A 19,893-nucleotide genomic window follows, 5' to 3' on the forward strand; every position below is an offset into this window, starting at 1 on the left:
GCCTGTGTAGGAGAGTCAACATATCAGTGCAACATGACAAGACACTGAGCCACAGTGCCAAGACAACTTTCACACGTGGCATTTTTCCTGTTAGAGATGCATCAGTGACTCTGGAGGTGAACAGCCCTATGAGGAGAGGCTGAGGGAGCTGGGATTGCTTAGCCTGGAGAAGAGGAGGCCCGGGGAGACCTTCTTGCTCTCTACAACTACCTGAAGGGAGGTTGTAGCCAGGTGGGGGTTGATCTCTTTTCCCCGGCAACCAGCACCAGAACAAGAGGACACAGTCTCAAGCTGCACCAGGGGAGGTTTAGGCTGGATGTTAGGAAGAAGTTCTTCATAGAAAGAGTGATTTGCCATTGGAATGTGCTGCCCAGGGAGGTGGTGGAGTCACCGTCACTGGAGATGTTTAGGAAGAGACTGGGTGGGGTTATTTCTATTCTATCAGCCTTTCAGGAGTGGAAGGTTGGATCCTTCTCCAAGTCAGGCATCTCCTCAACGCTAATGTAGAGAACAGCAGCGGCAGCTAAAAATAGGCCTCATTTGCTGTAGGAGTCCCTCTCAGCGTAGCCTGCCAGTTGGGCATCCCCAGTCAGCCCTGACCTGGCTCCCCCTTTCCACCTCCAGTGTGCTGCATAGCAGGAGGCCTTTAAACCAAGCCAAGCATCTGGGGTGCCTACTTGGGACCCATGCAACTAAGTGGCAAAACTGTCCTTGAATACACAGAATCACAAAAACATTCAGGTTGAATGAGATCCTCAGGATCACCAAGTCCAACCAATAACCCTACTCTGCACGGCTCATTCCTAAACCATATCCCCAAGCACCACATCCAAATGACCTTTAAAAACATCCAGGGATGGTGACTCAACCACCTCCCTGGACAGTACATTCCAATGCTGGACCACTCTTGCCCTGACAATTTTATTTTCCCTAATGTCCAGTCTAAACCTACCCAGTTGTAGCTTGAGGCCTCTTGTTCTATCAGTAATTACCTGTGAGAAGAGACCACCACCAGCCTCTCTACAACATCTTTTCAGGTAATTGTAGAGAGCAATGAGGTCTCCCCTCAGCCTTCTCTTCTCCAAACTAAACCACCCCAGCTCTCTCAGTCGCTCCTCATAAGATTTATTCTCCAAGCCCTTCCCCAGCTTTGTTGCCCTCCTCTGCACTCGCTCCAGGTGAGTTATCACTCACCTGCCCAGGTTCACTGCCTTGCAGCAGAGCAAGTATTGCCCTCCATCTCCTTTGCACCTTGCAGGGCAGCAGGGACTCTAAAAAGAGGCTTTCAGTCCATCCATACTGCGACCTCAGTCTCACAGGGAGTTATGTGCCTTCTCAGAGTTCTTGAACTCTTTTAATCTGCAGTGACTGAGAAAAGGGTTGTCCATTGCTGAGGAACCCCCCTGCCCAGGACAGGCCTTCCACTGTGCTCGAGTACACACAGACCTGTTTGCTCATCAGGAGAAGGCAGGTCATTGTCAGCCTGCATCACTGCAAATGCATTGTCAGATTATGGAGAAGGAGGGTGGTATGATTTCCAATGGAAACTAGGTTAATTATAAATTAGGAACTTTGAAATAGGATTACACTCTCAAAGAAAAACATTAGCATGCAACTGGTTGTCCTGCTTTGAACAGAATTAATTCTGTTTAGCGGTTTTACTGTTCAGCTCAGTCTTTTCTAGGTAGCAGCATGTTTTCACTGGCCACAGAACAACTGACATTGTTAGAAAAGCTACAGCTCTGCTGGTTTGATACAGTCAATGTAAAAGCTCAAGCCTGATAAAGAATTCTCTCTCAGTGCTCTTGTTCTCAGTAGTCAGTAACAACAAGGTATTTGGATTGACTTCACTCCCCAGCCCCCACGCTTCCAAAATGTCACTAAGATGCAGCATTGTATTACTAACCTATTGGCTAGAGGTCAGGAGGAAGTTTTACACAGAGAGAGTCATTGCCCATTGGAATGTGCTGCCCGAGGAGGTGGTGGAGTCACCATCACTGGAGGTGCTCAGGAGGAGACTTGACAGGGTGCTTGGTTGCATGGGTGAGTTGATTAGGTGGTGTTGGATGATAGGTTGGACACGAAGATCTTGAAGGTCTCTTCCAACCTGGTCTGGTCTGGTCTGGTCTATTCTATTCTATTCTATTCTATTCTATTCTATTCGCTGTACTATAGATATTTGCTCTTGAAGGTCCCCAGAACCCAGCCATCTTTTAGGTCATAACCTATGCCTGGGGCCCTGGCAGAGATTATTAGCTTTACCATTTAGTTGGCTTTCTGACAGAGGTTTTTAGTTCTGTGAATTATCTTTAGAAGGGTTACATTAAACACACACATTTCAGAACTGCTTTATCATCTATGAATCAAGCCTTGGGTGCAAATTATGGACATCATCCCTACTTGAGAAAGGCAAACATATGGATATATAGGGATGTGACAAATGAGTCCTTCAGATCCAGCTTGACAATTAACCTCACAGATTAACATCCATGATAAAGATGCTGTAAAAAACCGACAGAAGGTCACAAGTTGCTTTCCAAAGTAAAGACCTATTTTAGCCCCAACACAGCTTTGCTTGCAGAACTGTGGCCTGAGATTTGCCAGACGTGCTCAGCAAGTGACAGAGAGTATTTTTCTGTGAAAAGAAAATTAACTACAGGCTTTTTTGGCATATGGCTCAGTTAAGAGTTACCCTCTGTTGAGATGCTGAGACCACCACTGAAGCAATCAAGACTTCTACATAGTAACTGTTTTTCCTAGAAAAAGAGGTGTTTGGATTTGTTGGTTGATTTTTTTTTTCCTCTCATAAAACTTTAAACACAGAAATTAGGCAAAAGAGAGCTACTTTTTCAGGTAACATTCACTTTTCAGCAAAATGTTTCCTCTTCAGCCTTGTCTTTCAGTTAAAGGTATTTTTCCAAACTGCCATTTGAAAGACCATAAAGTGAACTCAGGAAAGCTTGGGCTTTTGGGGAAGGCTGAGGCATTTCATTAGATTTCTCTTTTTTCTCCATACATATACAGAAGAATGAAGTCAATAAGATAATTTTCTCAGAGAAAACAAATCCCTACATTTTTTACCAGCTTCACTGCCATCTCTTTCTAATTCAAAGTAGATTTAAAAAATAGTCTCTGTAACCTTCAAACTCCCTAAAAGTATTTTTGACAAATGAGATTAAATAGTCCCAAACTGCTACTTTTATTCAGCTTTCTGGGGGCCAGATCCAGTCTCAGTTGTTTTATCAAGATTTCTGAGACCTTCTGGTTCTGCTGATATTAAGTAATATTTTTGTCACTTGGTTTCACTAGGAGCTGGACTAGGAATAAGGAAGATCTACTTCAGGCATTTCCCATCCAATGCAATGAGTTAATTGAAGCAACAAAGTTAGGAGCATTAACTCTGTGCAGCCTCAGTGGAGGGCAGCCAGCTGCAAATAGGGTCACATCCACAGGGATATTAGCCAAGTCCTGCAGAACATTTTTGGGGTGTGAGACAGGGAGGTAAAGGCTCTGTGTGCACACTCACAAACATCTGTACTTAAAGCCCAAGGAGAAACAGGTTTGGCATATACAACAAGCTCCTTCCTCCTCTGAGAGCTTATTAACCCATGACCTCTCTTTCATGGCTGTCATCTTGGCAGGGGGACCATTGAGACCTGAACACTGCAGGGCTGGAGAAGTCTCTCCTCAAGGCTACCAACCAGATGCTGGAGGTGCCTCATTTCTGTGGGCTTGCATCTGCCAAAGGTACCAATGGAGAAAAATCACTACAACAGCAGCAACACACTGCTAAAACAGGCATGGCAGCGGGTCTGAGATTTGTCCTTCACTCTTTTGGAGCCAGTTGGGGTGTAGTCCTGAGTATCTAGTAAGATGGGAGCCAAGTGTCACCGTGCTGGGAATCACATCTTCGGATCACCCTTTGGTTGTGTTTATGAGTGTAGGCTGTATGCAAAGTTTGTGGCAAGCTATCACTTCTAAATCATAAAAGGAGTTTACACTGTTAACATTTCTCATACTGTTAACATTTCTCATACTGAATCATTTATAAAGCCACACCACAGTGATTTCCTAGGCAAAAGCATGCAGCCTGAAGCCAGGAATGAGGTAGTTATTTGGACAGTAGAAATGTAAATTCAGTAACCTGAAAGGAGGGAGGGGAAAGACAGGAGTCATGCAAGTTCTTACAGAGCCAGGTCCCAGGAATAAGTCACAGGCACCAAGAAACAATCAGACAGGAAGAGAAGGAAGTCTTTGTATGAAGGAATATAGCAACAGCGTAGTGTCACAGAGTTTAAAATAAGAGAAAGAAGTATCAGAATATGCCAGCCTCAGGGGAAGCAACTAATAAGACACCCCAAAAAGCTAGCTGAGTTGCATAAATAGAGAAAAATACTTACAGTCAATTACAATACTAAAAATTGCCTTATTAACTTTATTCTAGTATTGTAATACTAGATTATCCCATTCCTAAGTAAACAAAATTTATCCTTCAGTTTCATCTATTGAAAATGCTGACTGTTGAGTAATGTAAACCAACCAACCAGGGCTTCCATTCCTACTGGAATGGAATCAGAGGATTAGTGTGCTTTTACAACAACTAACAGCTGAATAAAAAGTACTCCTAGGGTGTCACAAAAGAGCAGCACAGACCACCACTTAGCTGCTAGGACACAAAGAAGGAAACATCCTTCAACGGCAGCTGGACATGGGAGCCCCTCTGATGTGCAGCAAGAGAGCAGGAAAGACCCTGAGCCTGAAAGGTATCCAGCACAGTTACACTGGCAGCTTTCAAAGCCTTCCTGCTTTGTGATAAAAGCCACATTCCAAATCCCCCAAACAGCAAGAGGCCAGGACACATACCTGAAGGAGCCCAAGGCAAGAGGAACACTGGAGCCACCACGAGGAAAATAACCAGAAGGATGCCCAGTAAGCCAGCTCTCAGGCTCAGGAGGCAGACCCCCATCCTCCACATGCTTCCCATGGTCCTCCAAATCCTGCCTAAACAGGGGTTGAACCTGAAACTCATAGCATGGTGGCACTCCATTTGAGCGGCTCACAACCCAGGAGGGGCACCACAGCTCTATTTTGGCCAGACCTGGTTGAAAACCCAAGTCCTACACGCAGCAGGGTACTAGCAGCAAGCATGGAGTGTTGCATACATGTTGGAGGGCTGCTTAGGTAGAGCACTAATAATAGAACTGGAGTCCCCATGCCCACATGTGAGTTGCCTCAAAGCAGTGATTTCCTCTCTAGTTAAAACTCATCAGCTGGTGAAAATCAGCTCAGCACACTGTAGGTGCAAGGCTCAGGTCTGTGGAGTGAATCCTGGTTTCTTTTACAGCTCTGAAGACCAATCTTAGTATTTGCTGACACTTGGGTTGGGGGAGTGAGGACATGACATCAACATCCTGAAATGTTTAAATAAACAGAAGCAGCAGCATTTGGAAGCATTGCTTGTTCCTCCAGAGACTTAATTTTAAAAAAGTAAAAAGTGTGACCTTGTGACTATTTTTTTAATATATATAAACCCCTGTTCTACCAGAAAGTTTGTATTTCAAACAGCTGCTTTTACTAACTACATGAGTGCAGCTGCACTGGGCTGCCTAATCCCTGGGCACCAGTGTTTATAAGTACTGTTTCAACAGGCAGGTTAGATCAGATTTTCTCATGAGCTCATTCAGGACAGCTGACTTTCGTGGGCAGGCATGTTGTTATCTCTTCTAACTGCCAGCTTTTGAAAGCCAGCCACAGTTTTGAAAGAGTCAGTACTCAGGAGGAGGAGGTTGCAAAGGAGAATATCTTTTATCGTAAACCTGACTCAGGTAAAGCTGCAAGTAGTGTTTTGAACAACATGGGGCAAGGCCCAATGTCTGATGCTACCTTGGTGCTTTCTTCCTGTGCTGATCTCACACCAATTGTCCTAACAATCCTTGTAGCTGCGAGCCATGAGCTGCCATTCCTGTCAAAAGACATTTTGTGGCAGTCTTGCTAGGGGCGTTTGACAGATGTGTCAGAATTGTCCAGAGGAGCAGGAAGGAGGTGACTTTATTGCTGCTGCAGAAGAAAAGTGCAGATAGTGAAAATTGCAATTGTGTCAACAGTGCTGCTAAGGAAGGGCTTTTTCCTCCTTATGTTTCTATTCCTTTAAAAAGAAAAACAACCCCAAAAGTGCTGGCAAAAAGTGAGGTTTATGGGAGCCCACTGAAACATACATCCTGCAGGAAGACAGTAGAGCTTGCTGGCCTTGGTAGTGTTAAACCCAAGATGTTACTCAGCAAAGAATGATGGACAAAAGGGCTTTTTCCCATGTCTTGGTACGTGCCCTTCCTTAGGATGATCCCACCCCTTAGGGTGATGTCAGCCCAGCTGAAAATAAAAGTATTAAAAAAAGGTCCATGGCATTCTCACCAAGCCCCATACGGCAAAGAGTCTCTCACATGCATCAAGCCCACAAGGGACAGAAGCTCCCTTACTTTCCCAAATTCCCTCAATCCTGAAAGGTGAAGCTCAGGTGTTTGGGGGAGCTGATAGTGAACAGTGGGATGGATGCCCATTTGGCTCATAAGGTGCCCAGAGGCAGTGCTTGCCCAAAAATTGGTGTTCTACCTTGATGATTTCTACCAGGGGGCACAAGTCTTTAATCTCCAATTGCCAAGGGCTGCAATAAGGGAGGGGAAGGATAGGCAGAGAATGGCCAGAGTTATTAGCCCATGTCCTCAGGAGTGATGACTTCCTCATCTCTCTCTGCCTCCCTCTTGAAGCCAATTTCAGTTGAATTTAAAGGAGTCTCAGAGGTGTAAGTCCCCAAAATAATTGAATTTCTACAAGGCCTGGGCAATGCCTAAGAGATCCCAGAGAAAAGCACACAGCCAAGACTGGGCACAACTGGATGGTTTGTCAGCAAATGCTACTCATCTGGCTGTTCCTTGCCTAGGCACCTGGGGCATGTGGACAGATACCCAAGGGACAGGGACACAGGCACAGCCTTGCCCAGGCTCCACTGAATCTTCTGCTCATGGGATGTAACCTCCCCTGCTGTGGAGGGGAGAGAATGTTTATTTTCTGTGACTTGGTGGGGCGTTCTGTGCTACAGGCACAGACTCGGCATCCAATTCTGTGGCTGCAGTTTGAAGGCACATCACCCAGACTGAAAACCATATTTTCAGAGGTGATGAGGATTGTCACGTATGTTGCATGAACACAAAGTTTTCTGCTTGTAGTTGCACACCTTTCTTTAGTGGCTTACAGTTAAGAGCTGTAGGCATGATGCAGTAAAATCTGGTAGCTGACCATGCTGGTTCTTGGAGCCTTAATATTACTTCATAAAAAACCTAAGAGTAAGCTAATAATTTTCAGATAGATTTTGGAAAATATCAGACAGTACTCAGAATCACAGAATTTCAGAGGCTGGAAGGGACCTCGAAAGATCATCTAGTCCAAGCCCCCTGCCAGAGCAGGATCACCTACACCAGATTACACAGGAACACATTCAGGAGAATTTTTAATATCTCCAGAGAGGGGAACTCCACAACCTCCCTGGGCAGCCTGCTCCAGTGCTCTGTCACCCTCGCAGTGAAAATATTTCTCCTCATATTTAGGTGAAACTTCCTGTGCCTCAACTTCCACCCATTGCCCCTTGTCCTGTCATTGGGCACCACCAAGAAGAGCCTGGCTCCATCCTCACCCTCACCTCCTCCACCCTTTACATATTTATGAACATTGATGAGGTCACAACTCATCAATAAGGATAACTCATCACTTATCTTGGTCTTTCAATGAGAAGACAAGCAAAAGAGTAGGGAAGAGAACAGAAATTCCATCACCTTTGCTTGTGTATCACAAAGCAAAAAAAAGAACATTAATTAAAGCAAGCAAACTGGTGAAGACCCTTCTTTCACAGCTCGTTTTAGAGATGTCTTAAAACCAACCCCAACCACACAATGACCTCCATTACCAGGTGGATTCAGTCCCTGGCACTTCTGACATGCCTTACAGAAGTAATGCAAGTGTGTTTGTTTACAGTTCTCCATGTATGGCTGCTGATTATTGTTCTTATTGAGCAGTGGGGCATTTTTCTTTGTGGAAAAAAAAAATCTATAAATATTTAATTCATAAATTTAAGAGGGTTGACGAGAAAAATATGCAGCTAATAAAGATGAATTACTTCTCTACTCACGAAGGCTTCTTATTAGAAGAATTGGTGGGGGAAAAATAAGCATCCCTGCTGGGCAAGGAGAATGAAATAAATTGTGGACTTTTTACTGCAAACACAGCATTAAAAAAAACCACCCAAAACAACAACCACAAACCCCACAACATTAATGAATCACTAAGGCTGGACGTTTAAATCTCCAGAAGCCAGCACAGACATGAAGGAAGATTCCTGCGGCAAAGTTAATTGAGACTTATTGTGGAGTGCGTTATTGATGATCGCACGCATTCGGTTGCATAAGCAAACTGGGAACGCTGCATAAAACGGGAATGCAAATGAGAGATGTGCAGTCATGTGGCTTCCCCTACACTGTGAGACTCACTAGTGCAGCAGCTAGGGCTTATCACAGAATCACAGAATGTTAGAGGCTGGAAGGGACTTTGAGAGATCATCCAATCCAACCCCCCTGCCAGAGCAGGATCACCTATACCAGATCACACAGGAACACATCCAGGCAGGTCTTGAATACCTCTAGATAGGGCGACTCTACACCCACCCTGGGCAGCCTGCTCCAACGTTCCATCACCCTCACAGTGAAATAATTCTTCCTCATGTTTCCATGGAACTTCCTTTGCCTCACTTTCCACCCGTTGCCCCTTGTTCTGTCATTGGGCATCACCAAGAAGAGCCTGGCTCCATCCTCTTGGCATTCACCCTTGACATATTTATCAACATGAATGAGGTCACTCCTTAGTCTCCTCCAAGCTAAAGAGCCCCAGCTCCCTCAGTCTCTCCTCATACGGAAGATGTTCCACTCCCTTAATCATTTCTGTGGCTCTGCGTTGGATTCTCTCAAGCAGTTTCCTGAGGTCCTCCTTGAACTGAGGTGGCCAGAACTGGACACAATATTCCCCGATGTGGCCTCACCAGGGCAGAGTAGAGAGGGAGGAGAACCTCTCTTGACCTGCTAACCACACCCTTTAAACCACCCCAGAATGGCACTGGCCTTCCATGGTCATGGTCAGCCTTCCATGCACTAAGGCCCCCAGGTCCTTTTCCCCTTCACTGGTCTTCAGCAGGTCAGTCCCCAACCTATTCTGCACCTGCTTCCCCAGGTGCAAGACTCTACACTTGTCCCACTTGAACCTAATTAAATTTCTCCCTGCCCATCTCTCCAGTCAGTCCAAGTCCCACTGAATGGCAGCACAACCTTATGGTGTGTCAGCCACTCTAACCAGTTTGGTGTCAGTAGCAAACTTGCTGATAGTGCTCTCCATACCATCATCCAGGTCATTGATGAATATATTGAACAGTACTGGTCCCAATACTGACCCCTGAGGGACTCCACTAGATACAGGCCTAAAACTACACTCTGTCCCACTGACCACAACTCTCTGACTTCTTCCCTTCAACCAGTTCTCAATCCACTTCACTACCTGATCATCAAGAGCACATATACACAGATGCATATATATATATTACATCTGTAAGCATAAGGCAAAAAAGACCCCAAGTGACATACTAAATCTTCAAGAGACATCTTTCAGTTACTTGTGCGTACTTATTTACAGGCAAGTTAACAAAGAGTGTGGCTAACAAAGAATTTCTTTAGTGCATGCATAATTTAATTTATCTCTTGCATCTGCTGAACCACTACAAGGACGTAACACTCCCAGAGCTGTACAGTACTTCTATTTAGTCATTTCTATGGCCAGATGAAAACTTTGTGTTATTTCATGTCCCATATTGCTCATAAAACTGCAGCTGAGCTAACACACCCCAGTCCCTGTGCCTGTTTTTCAAAGCACAATGTCCTGGGGACATATTCTCTAAATTGCCTATGAAGGCTTTGGAACAACACAAAGCTAGCCCACAAAAAGCCCCCATCCATCCTGGCAAGCACACACACGTGCTAGTTTGCAAAGGCTAGTGTCTGCCTCAGCTCTAATAGCTATCATTGGACCACATCAGCACCAGGTGATGTAAACCTGGGAAAGGGCATTTAGTTGATGCTGGGAGTGGGGATTTTTGTGTTACTGGGGTTTTCAGAGACCCCAACCAAGATCAGATTTCTGCTGCAGATGGTACAAAGATAGCAACAGGAAATTGTCCCTCATGTCTGAGCAGGCTATAACCTTCCAGAGAAGGGGTAAAGTGTGGAGCATCCTCTCGAATGATTGCCATTTCACAGGGGAAGCACTGGTGAGGGCTGTACCTTCTACCAAATGCTGTGGATGGCAGCAGGCACCTTGATGTCATGATGTTTAAAATTAAATCAAGTGCAAAAAAAAGTGATCTTACACACTTTATTACATTGCCTGAGGTCACACACTGTGACAGAACTCAGAGCTTCTGGTTTCCCCACTACTGTTTCCCACTAGTCAGTCTCTTCACACCTTTTAGGGGAATAAGTCATATCAGGAGTGACGGAAGGTGCTGGGACTGTTTAGTTTGGGAAAGAGGAGGCTGAGGGGAGACCTCACAGCTCTCTACTACTACCTGAAAGAACATTACATAGGGGCTGGGGCTGGTCTTGTCTCACAGGTAATTAGTGATAGAGCAAGAGGGAACAGCCTCAAGCTGCAACAGGGTAGGTTTAGACTGGACATTAGGAAAAAAAAATCAGGGAAAGAGGGATCAGGGATTGGAATGTGCTGCCCAGGGAGGTGGCTGAATCACTAACCCTAGATGTGTTTAAAGGTCTTTTGGATGTGGTGCATAGGGATATGGTTTAGGGGTGAACCTTGTAGAGGAAGGTTATTGGTTGGACTTGGTGATCCTGAGGGTTTCATCCAACCTGAATCTTTCTGTTAGTCTGTAACTTACTGTTTTTGCCTCACCACAGGATAAAAAAAAATTCCTATGCACTGCTGTGTCTTCACTACTAGTTTTGCTTCCAGGTTCCCCAGCACCTGTACATAGAGTGGAACAGATAGGGGAGAGATTCTGCTTAGATGATTTAACTAATCTCATGCAAATGTACTCAGCAGTCTTGGTACCCCCTGTGCTTTCACCTCCATAATGGCCAAGCCAGCTGAATATTGCTTTTTCCAAAGATAATGGCATTTTTATGCACCATTTCTTAAAGCTTTTTGTGCTCATGCACTGAAAAAACAGCTCTGGCTGAGGAATAACTGAAGGCAATACACTTTATCTCTGTCCAGGTAATTATACATCCTCCTCCCCTGTTAGCTGAAGAGAGTATGATGATGATAGGACATCATTAACATGTCTATTCCCCCACTACCACCTTTTTCCACTTTAAGCATACAGAATGGAAGACTGTAGATAAACATTTACCACTACATCTTTTCTGGCTTATATTAGAAACACTGCCTGCGTGTGTTACCTTGCATGTGAGAAGAGAGAAGGGTTTTGCAGCAGGAAACAATAGACTTGCCTCTCTTGATGTGAACTTAGGTGATTTACTGATTTCTGCATTGTCTGAGTCCATAAGAAAGGGAAGGAGGGAGGGAAGGAGGGGAGGAAGGGAGAGAGGCAGGAAGGGGCGAGGGGAAGGGGCGAGGGGAAGGGGCGGGAATCCAAAGTTCCTTAGCAATTAATGGTAACAGAAGAGTTGTAACCTCATTCACATCGCTCACCCTCTCTCAAAAGTTAATTTGTTGGTGATAAAATCCACTTCAATGTACCTTCTCCTCACAGATTCAGGATTGATTATGAAATGAATGCTAGTGAATTTTCCCTTTTTACAGCTGACCAAGCGTTCCTCCTGTCCATATTCATGAGGTGAGTAATATACAAAGAGTTTTGAGTGAAGGTTGGAATTCCAAATCTGAGACCCAGGGAGGTGGAGGATTTGACTTGAAGGCAGTGGACTGGGTTGTATACAAGAAAACAGACAGTTCATTACCTCAACCAGAGCCATTACTTGAAAAAGTTGCAGCAGTGTGCTACCTGTAACAGTGTATCAGAAAGCCAGGTCTTGCATATAGGTCCAGTATATCAAACTTGGCTTTAAGATAGGAATAATAGACTCTTAAATAATATGTAAGTGCTTGAACTTTTCCATAACCAACCTTTATGTTAAACTCTTGAAAGGTTGTTTTGCCTGTTTATCTACAATTTACTTTTCAACCCATTGGCTTTCACAGATTTTGGAAACTTCCTGCTGAATTGGGTGGTTGTTTGCTTATACAGGAGGTCTATGTGTGACAGAAGCATGAAATCTAATTTGCTGCTTTAATCAGATATGGAGAAAGCTCCAGGTCTCCCTTCCCTCTGACTAGAAAAATATGGCTACATTCATAGTAGCTGTATGTCACACTGATCACTGTTCAGTGTCTTTCAAGTTATTTTCATTAGGAGGAGAAATTGCTAGGGAATTTAGGTATTTTTATAAAATCCTGTTGATTTTGGGAAAAAAAAAAAAAAAGGAAGAAGAAGAAGAAATATGAAAGGCTTGAAGAAAAATCAGATATAATTTTTTTAGCAGGTTTTAGTCTGTCCTCAAATCTGTAAAGAGACTTCTTAGTGATTTTTTCTGGATCGTATTTCCAACTTTTTTTCTGTCTCTGGGACTTTGTAAATCCTTTTTTTCTGATTGTTTCCTGGCCGCTCTGAGAAATAGACACTCCAGTAACAGTGTCTTATTGCTTAGATCTAAATTTGGGCCCTAGAAAAATCTCTTCACCATCCTTTTCTGTTTCTTGCTAATTATTCAGAGCCTGCATTTTGGGCATTGAATTAATTTATTGTTATTCCAAAAAAGATTACAATCTTCCTGCGTGACTACTGAATAAAAGACACTGACATACATTAATTAAGCTTCACCTAACCACCATGAACTTCAGACCTATTTTGAGAGAGACTGCTCTTAGCAGAGGTAAAATAAAGACCAAAAAATTACGGAGTCAAGAGCTTCTCAAAAAGCAAAGAACATGCAACAGTAGCATGCACTGCTTTGTGCTCATGGATAAGCCCTCAAGTGCTGTTGTAAAGATTATGTGCTTGTGTAAATGCCTGATGAATGTAGAGAGGCCATTGCTTTCAGGTGTCTGCTGGAGATGGAAGTGGTAGTCTCAGAACCATATTTTTCTGATGGTGATATAAATCCAAATGTCCTCCTTTAGAAGGGATGAAAAGAAAAAGGAAGGGCTTTGCTTGTAGTTCTAGTTTGCTAAATTTCCCTCAGACACATTAAAACATTCCAGCATTATTACATGGAGTCCAAAAGGAACTTCATCAGAATGACCCTGGTTTGGACCTTCAACTTTGACTTAACATTTGTGGTGCAGAGTAGCTTTTTCCACCTCCAGCCTGAGGAACTTCCAAATGTACTGTAAGAAAGTGGCTTGTGATGAAGCAAAGTCACTAACAGGATTCCTGGTACAAGATGCAAAACTAAGTACCAAATGAACACTGGAGAAGAGTTCGATGGTACTGCAAAATGACACCACTGTTTATTGGGAAGTTGGAGATTCTGTGCCCCCCACCCCCCTTTTTCTTTCTTCTTATTTAATTTCTAATTAAGCCATGTAATGAAAACAGTATTTGGCTAAAGCAGAATGAGATTTTAACAGAACAAAAATGAAATATTGCATATGTCTATGTTCCTCAAAATTAAACCCAAACCAGAACAAAATATTGTTCTGAAATGGGCAGACTAGACCAGTCTTTTGCTGGAATATCTCTATTGTTTCTCTAAGCCTGAGAAACTGACAATTCCCACTTCATACACAGAGGCTGGGGATGCTGCATCCCTGATGAACTTTGATGTCTTTGCAGTCCTACTTACTGCTGCCATCTTGATTTAACTATTACATGAGAAGGTTTTGCCTTTTTATAAGCTCTCTGGGCCAGACTCTGGTCCTTCAGGTCACTTAAACACATTTAATTAGAGTGCAGGAGCTTGAACTTGGAATAGAATCATAGAATTGTCAGGGTTGGAAGGGACCTCAAGGATCATCTAGTTCCAACCCTCCTGCCATGGGCAGGGACACCTCACACTAGATCAGGTTACTCAGAGCCACATGCAGCCTGACCTTAAAAATCTCCAGGGATGGGGCTTCCACCACCTCCCTGGGCAACCTGTTCCAGTGTCTCACCACCCCCATGGGGAAGAACTTCTTCCTGAAAGAGACGACCTTCCTAACAGAGAGAACCTCTTCCTAACTTAAGAGAGGACCTGACACTGCCACACCACAGCCAGCATAGCCAGGTTGTTTGAAGTTAAGTACATGCTTAAGTGCTTGGCTGGATTTTTTTCCCAAACTGTCAGTCTTTTCTAGTTAATCATTTATCACCCTGCTTATGTGCTGGTAGTTATGCTTCAGTGTGCAAATATGTAAATTGCTTTCATAAACCCCTGCTCCCCAAGCACAAATATTGCTTTCTCAGCCTTTTGCAGGAGTTCTCCAGTCCTGCGACATCTCACATAGATCAAACGGCACTTAGAACTGGCACGAAAGTTACTTCTCTCTTAATTAAACAGAATCATTACTGTGTTCCTCTTCTTAATAATGAGGCACAGTCATGGAGTTTCAAAATAAACAAATAAATAATGTCATTTAGCTCTAACATTTCGCCTTTAGGAGCGTGTACATCGATCCATCTTGTACACACTGCCACTCCAAGAGTCAGAAGGAGCAAGCTGTCAAATCCACGATAAGCATATTTGCATAACTGTGGTACAGATGAAGTTAAATAACTGCCTACAACAGGGCTGTTTGTAATGTATCACAAGGGACTTTATTTTTCTTTCCTTCACTGAGGTTAATTGACGTGAACTACAGGGGAACCTTGCCTCCACTTACCTGTGCCCTGCTACTTAGTATTCACAAAGCTCAGAGCTCCCATGATTTTTCACAAAGAGTTATATTGCCAAGAGGAGAGAAAATGCATCCACTAATGAAAAGGCTGCCTTTCCCCAAATGTCAGGTACTTTTGCAAGAAATGAGTATTGGGGAAAGAAAATTACAGAGTCTGTTCCCTTGCTCTGTAAAGCAATTTTGGTAAAAATTTATTCACTGTCAAGCAAACTGCCTGAAACAGAAAAAAAAAAAACAGCCTGCAGTCAGCCACTTCTAAGAGGAAACTTGAACAGCTCTCAGATTGAGTCATATTAAAATGAATTAATGCTGACAACTGGCCTGAAAAAAAAAAATCATCCTAAACTATAAGTATCATTAAAAAAAAAAAAGTCTAAACAAAGAAATGAAAGCAGTCTCCCTGATGGTAGACCAGCTGCCAGCATGACCTGCTGAACAGGGCAAAACTCAGCCCCTGAATTGTCCTGGGCGTGGGCACTGACTCTGCAAACACTCCCAACCTTCTGCTACAGAGACAGGATGGCAGGTCATGTCCTGGGCCACCCAGGACAGAGAGGGTGGAGCAAGGGTAGAAGGGATCCCCAAGGGGAATCACTGAAAGCTATGCTGGTGTGGATGGGGGGAAATCTTAGGCAGGGTTCACTGCAGAGATTGTTTTGGGATTGGCAGTGAAGTAAAGTCCCAGGAAAGAGAAGAGCTTGGGATAACATTTCAGAAGGCTTATGTTCTATTCAGGTCCCAGATGAAGATTTGGCCAGCATCCCAAATACCAGAAGGTTTTCCCTCATTATGTAATTCTTGAAAAATGACACACACTTTTTTATTTCTACTTTTGGCCATAATATCCAAGCTATCTTAAAGCACGTAAGTTTGCAGCATTCAACCCAAAATCTATTGTGTTACTGTAGGTGAGAAGAGATGCAGAAAGATACTGCTTGTATGAAAACACAGCGATGAAAAGGCTATCTTCCTTTCACAGGAGGTCACACAGAACAAGCTTCCTAGTCAGAGGCCACGATGGAAAATACCCACTCCTTTTTGGAGACATAGTGAGATGGAGACACAAATATTTGAGCAGCTAAACATAGTTCTGAATAGCAGTGCCTTGCACAGCAAGTTCTGGTGTCTCTAAGTTAACATGGAAATTAATTAAAAAATACTGAATTAGTATATTCAGAGCCCAGGTGCTCATCAGGACTCACACCACCAAATTCCAGCCCTTGTAGAAATTACTCTGCAGTTTGTCTTGCACTTACATGGCAAGGCAGCAGAATAATGATGTCCTGCACAAAAGGCCACATCTATTGAGATATATAAAGGTTACTCCACAGAAAGTCAATATGAGAACTGCAGTCTGAATGCCCTGTCCTTAAGCATTTCTGCAAGAGTGGTAAAATAAGTTTAATTAGAGGAGTTTAAGTCTCAGTCAGAGGTTTCCCCAACTCTAAATGCCAGTGGTTCAGTTTTGCAGTGGTTGTTACTGGACATGCCTTTTGGATCAGCTTGAGGTTGCTGAAGCTTGGGGTCAGGCTCGGGCAGGTACTGCTGGAACAACACTGGAAACTTCCCAAGGAGGAAGAGAAGGCAGTGAGAACAGCAAAGACCCATGCTTAGTGGCATAAAGCTTGCTCATATTTCTCCTCCCATCTTGCTATGAGGCAAAAAATGCTGGACCTGGGTGTGATCGCACTTGCAGTGATATAAGTTTCAATTCCTCGGGCCTGACTCTTCACTATCCTGCCCTCACTCAGCTACTGGCCCAAACAGAGAGCATGCAGGACCTGGCAGCCTGAATAACAGGATCATTGGATCACAGGACAATTCAGGCTAGTAAGGACCTCTCTTGCACCAGGGTGACACCCCAAAAAGCAGGGCTGCAGAGGACAAGAAAGTCAGGGCAGAAGCAGGTTCCATCACTAGTGATTTCTCATTGCAAGCACATCTGGGCAGGGTTGTCGGTGCAGTGCTCTTTCTCCCTCTCTCATAAGAATGCCCTGGATGGTATCCAGCCATGAACAGGTTTGTCAGTGGCACTGGGCTAAACAAACAGCAAACCTGTGTGTCAGCTTCACCTTATGTAACATTAAAGGAAATAAAAAGAAAAAAAAAAGGCATTTACTCAAACAACTCCTATGGATAATAAAATGCAAACAAAGAAAGCTGTGCTTTCCTCTATTTCCATTTGATATTATCCACCTTCAAAGCTAGAAAGTTATGAAGCTTGCTGTCAAGCATAGGTCAATAAACAAGCAAATAAAGAAAATATTGACAAGCTTGATTTTAAAGGTCACAGGAAGGAGATGAGTGCCATACTTTCAGTCTTCTTCTTCCCCTTTTCAGTCCTTCTCAAATGCTAAAATGCTGTGCCCTGCCCTGCGGCAAAAGGAGAGTTCTTGCAAGAAACAGCTGAGTTCAGAGCCTCTTTAAACTGATGAACTGTATTCAACCCTGCACACCCTTATTAACTTAATCAGTCTAAGACAGACTAGTTGAAGAGAGAGTTCTAAACACTTTGGTGGCCACCAGCTGCTGTGACAGTCAGTTACAACTGACCACAAGCGCTGTCTCACAAATGACCACATCTGATCTCAGGCTGTCCCATACACGTGGCAGCAGCGCAAGATAGGTTCCTGAACCTTCCCCAGGAATGGCAGCTCCCAAAGCAGCTGCCCAATAACACAGAGAAGAAAGAGTTTCTTGCCTTCAGGCTGAAGTCATATGACAACGAAGGGAGAACCTGGAGCTGCCCCACCATTGTGATGCACAGCATACCCCAAAACAGGTGCCAGACATAGGTGTTCTCCCTTCCCCACCACAGAATCACAGAATGTTAGGCGTTGGAAAGGACCTTGAAAGATCATCTAGTGCAACCCCTCTGCAAGAGCATAGAGAGTATGTCACAGAGGAATGCATCCAGACAGGTTTTGAATGTCACCTGAGATGAAGACTACAACCTCTCTGGGCAGCCTGTTCCAGTGTTCTGTCACCTTCACAGTGAAAAAGTTTTTCCTCATGTTCACATGGAACCTCCTATGCTCCAGCCTGCACCAGTTGCCCCTTGTGCTATCACTAGACATCACTGAGAAGAGCCTGGCTCTGTCCTCCCAATACTCACCCTTCACATACTCACATATTTATAAGCATTAATAAGGTCACCCCTCAGTCTCCTCCAAGCTAAAGGGATCCAGCTCCTCAATGTAGCTCCCCAAAATATTCTCTTCAGCTGGCTCATGCTCACAGCACCCCACATCTATCAGAATGCAGCAGCCAGCCTGGCATGTTCCATGCTCTCATCCTCTTTGCCAAAAGGATCTGAAAGAAGCACCACCTCAAAAGACACACAAGAAAAGGGACTGCAGGATTCATGTGGACAGTTTTGAAAAGCCATGAGCATTGAGCATTGCATCCTTTCAGATCGGCTGGGGCAGCAGGAGCTGAAATGACGTTTGTATCATGACTTGGCCAAATCACAGACTGCAGTTCAAAGGCAATACTAGAGAGCAAGGTTTGGGTAAGACCATGAATGTTCATTCATTTCTTTGCTCTCACTCAAGAATGTGAAGGCTGTAGCAGCCTTCAAATATACAAGCCAAGGCATGCATTGAAATTGCCAAAGCTTGTAAAATCTGATTTGCTTTGTGAGGGGGAAGGAGAAGTCATTTAGTTTGAGTCATAAGAGATTTTGATACAATCTAAGCTTCATCAGCTCTGAAGAAAACAGCTCACTCCCTGGACGGGCATAAAAGGCTGCTATGTACAGCCTTGATAGCACAAAAGCAGAGAACAACTCTTAGCACTGAAAATTACAAGATTTTTAGATCAGCCCTTCTTTAGTACAGCTTGCATTGTGCCACCTGACGGGTACTCCAGGTTTATCATTAGGTCTTCAGGGATCCATGGTTCTCAAAGTGAGACAACAGAATATTTGCAGAGGTTTTTACACTATTGAGTGTAGCTTAGAATAAATAAATTTGTGCAGCCCCAGGCATAAATAGCATAACCTGCCTTTCCCTGCCTGAGGTTTTCACTTTCTGGAGTCTCTCCAGCTCTAGCAGTCAGGGAGTCTAACTCTGCTGCAGGTGAAAGAAGGTAGGCAGGAGGACTAGGGGTACATCTGCCTCCATGCTCTTAGCAGAAAACACAGAGGCTGGGCGATACTTGCACTGGCACACAAGGCTCTGCTGGGTCAGAGTCCTCTTTTCTGTGGCATGGGTCCTCTCTGGGCCCCATGAAGAGGAATGATGGTCAAAGACCCACAAGTAGAAGAAAAGCAAGCTTAATCTCAGCCAAGTACAAAAATTCTATTGTCTACCTTAGCTCCTAAGGCTGGAGAGGACTCTTTATCGCTGATGACATTTGTTTCTGGAAAGGAGAGGAACATGCATCCATGGGAGGGAAGAGTCGACTTTGTCACACACTCCATGGGGCTGTGTAAAGTAGCTGAGTTGGGGAATTTTTGACACCTCCCTGTGCTGGAATAAACCCAAAAGTGTGAGCCAAGACTCAGACAAGAGCCTCCCCTGGGGAGACACAGGAATAGCACAGCCAAACCTGATTCTCATAAAAGCTGCTATCTAGCACTCCCACAGCCCCAGCTAGAAACTGAATTCTCAAACGGCATAGAGCTGCAAGGGACCAGCAGGGGAAAGGGAAAGGGCAGCTAAGGTTGCTACCACTATGGCCCAACCACAGTGCAAATGGCAAAATTTAACAGATCCCTTCAGAGCAACACTGGGGAGAGCACAATGTGTGTGTTGCAAATGTTCTCCCATGCTCATTGTCCTCTCTCTGCTTTTACAAAAATAGATCTGAAAAGCAGAACTTGCTTTGCAGAGACATTATGGAAGTCATAAACAGAAAAGAGTAATTGATGCAGGTTGTATTTTGGATAGCTGTTTCCACTTGCCTGCATACCAGAGTCTGTCCACCAGTCCCCAGAACAGGCCAAAG

The 19,893-nt window shown here is 44.1% G+C and overlaps 1 protein-coding gene across 1 annotated transcript in view; it reads right to left on the reverse strand.

The window, feature by feature from the left end:
- The window catches only part of RNF152 (ring finger protein 152), a 109,416-nt gene extending 90,133 nt beyond the window's left edge, over window positions 1-19,283 (reverse strand). The window contains exon 1 of the mRNA XM_068160998.1: window positions 19,256-19,283. The gene's annotated coding sequence lies outside the window, so the exon portion shown is untranslated. The remainder of the gene's footprint in view (window positions 1-19,255) is intronic.
- Window positions 19,284-19,893: the final 610 nt, after the last annotated feature.

This window comes from Melanerpes formicivorus, unplaced genomic scaffold (assembly GCF_026170545.1).
Source record: "Melanerpes formicivorus ecotype bairdi unplaced genomic scaffold, bMelFor1.0.p_v2 SCAF_55, whole genome shotgun sequence".
Taxonomy (NCBI): Eukaryota; Metazoa; Chordata; class Aves; order Piciformes; family Picidae; genus Melanerpes; species Melanerpes formicivorus.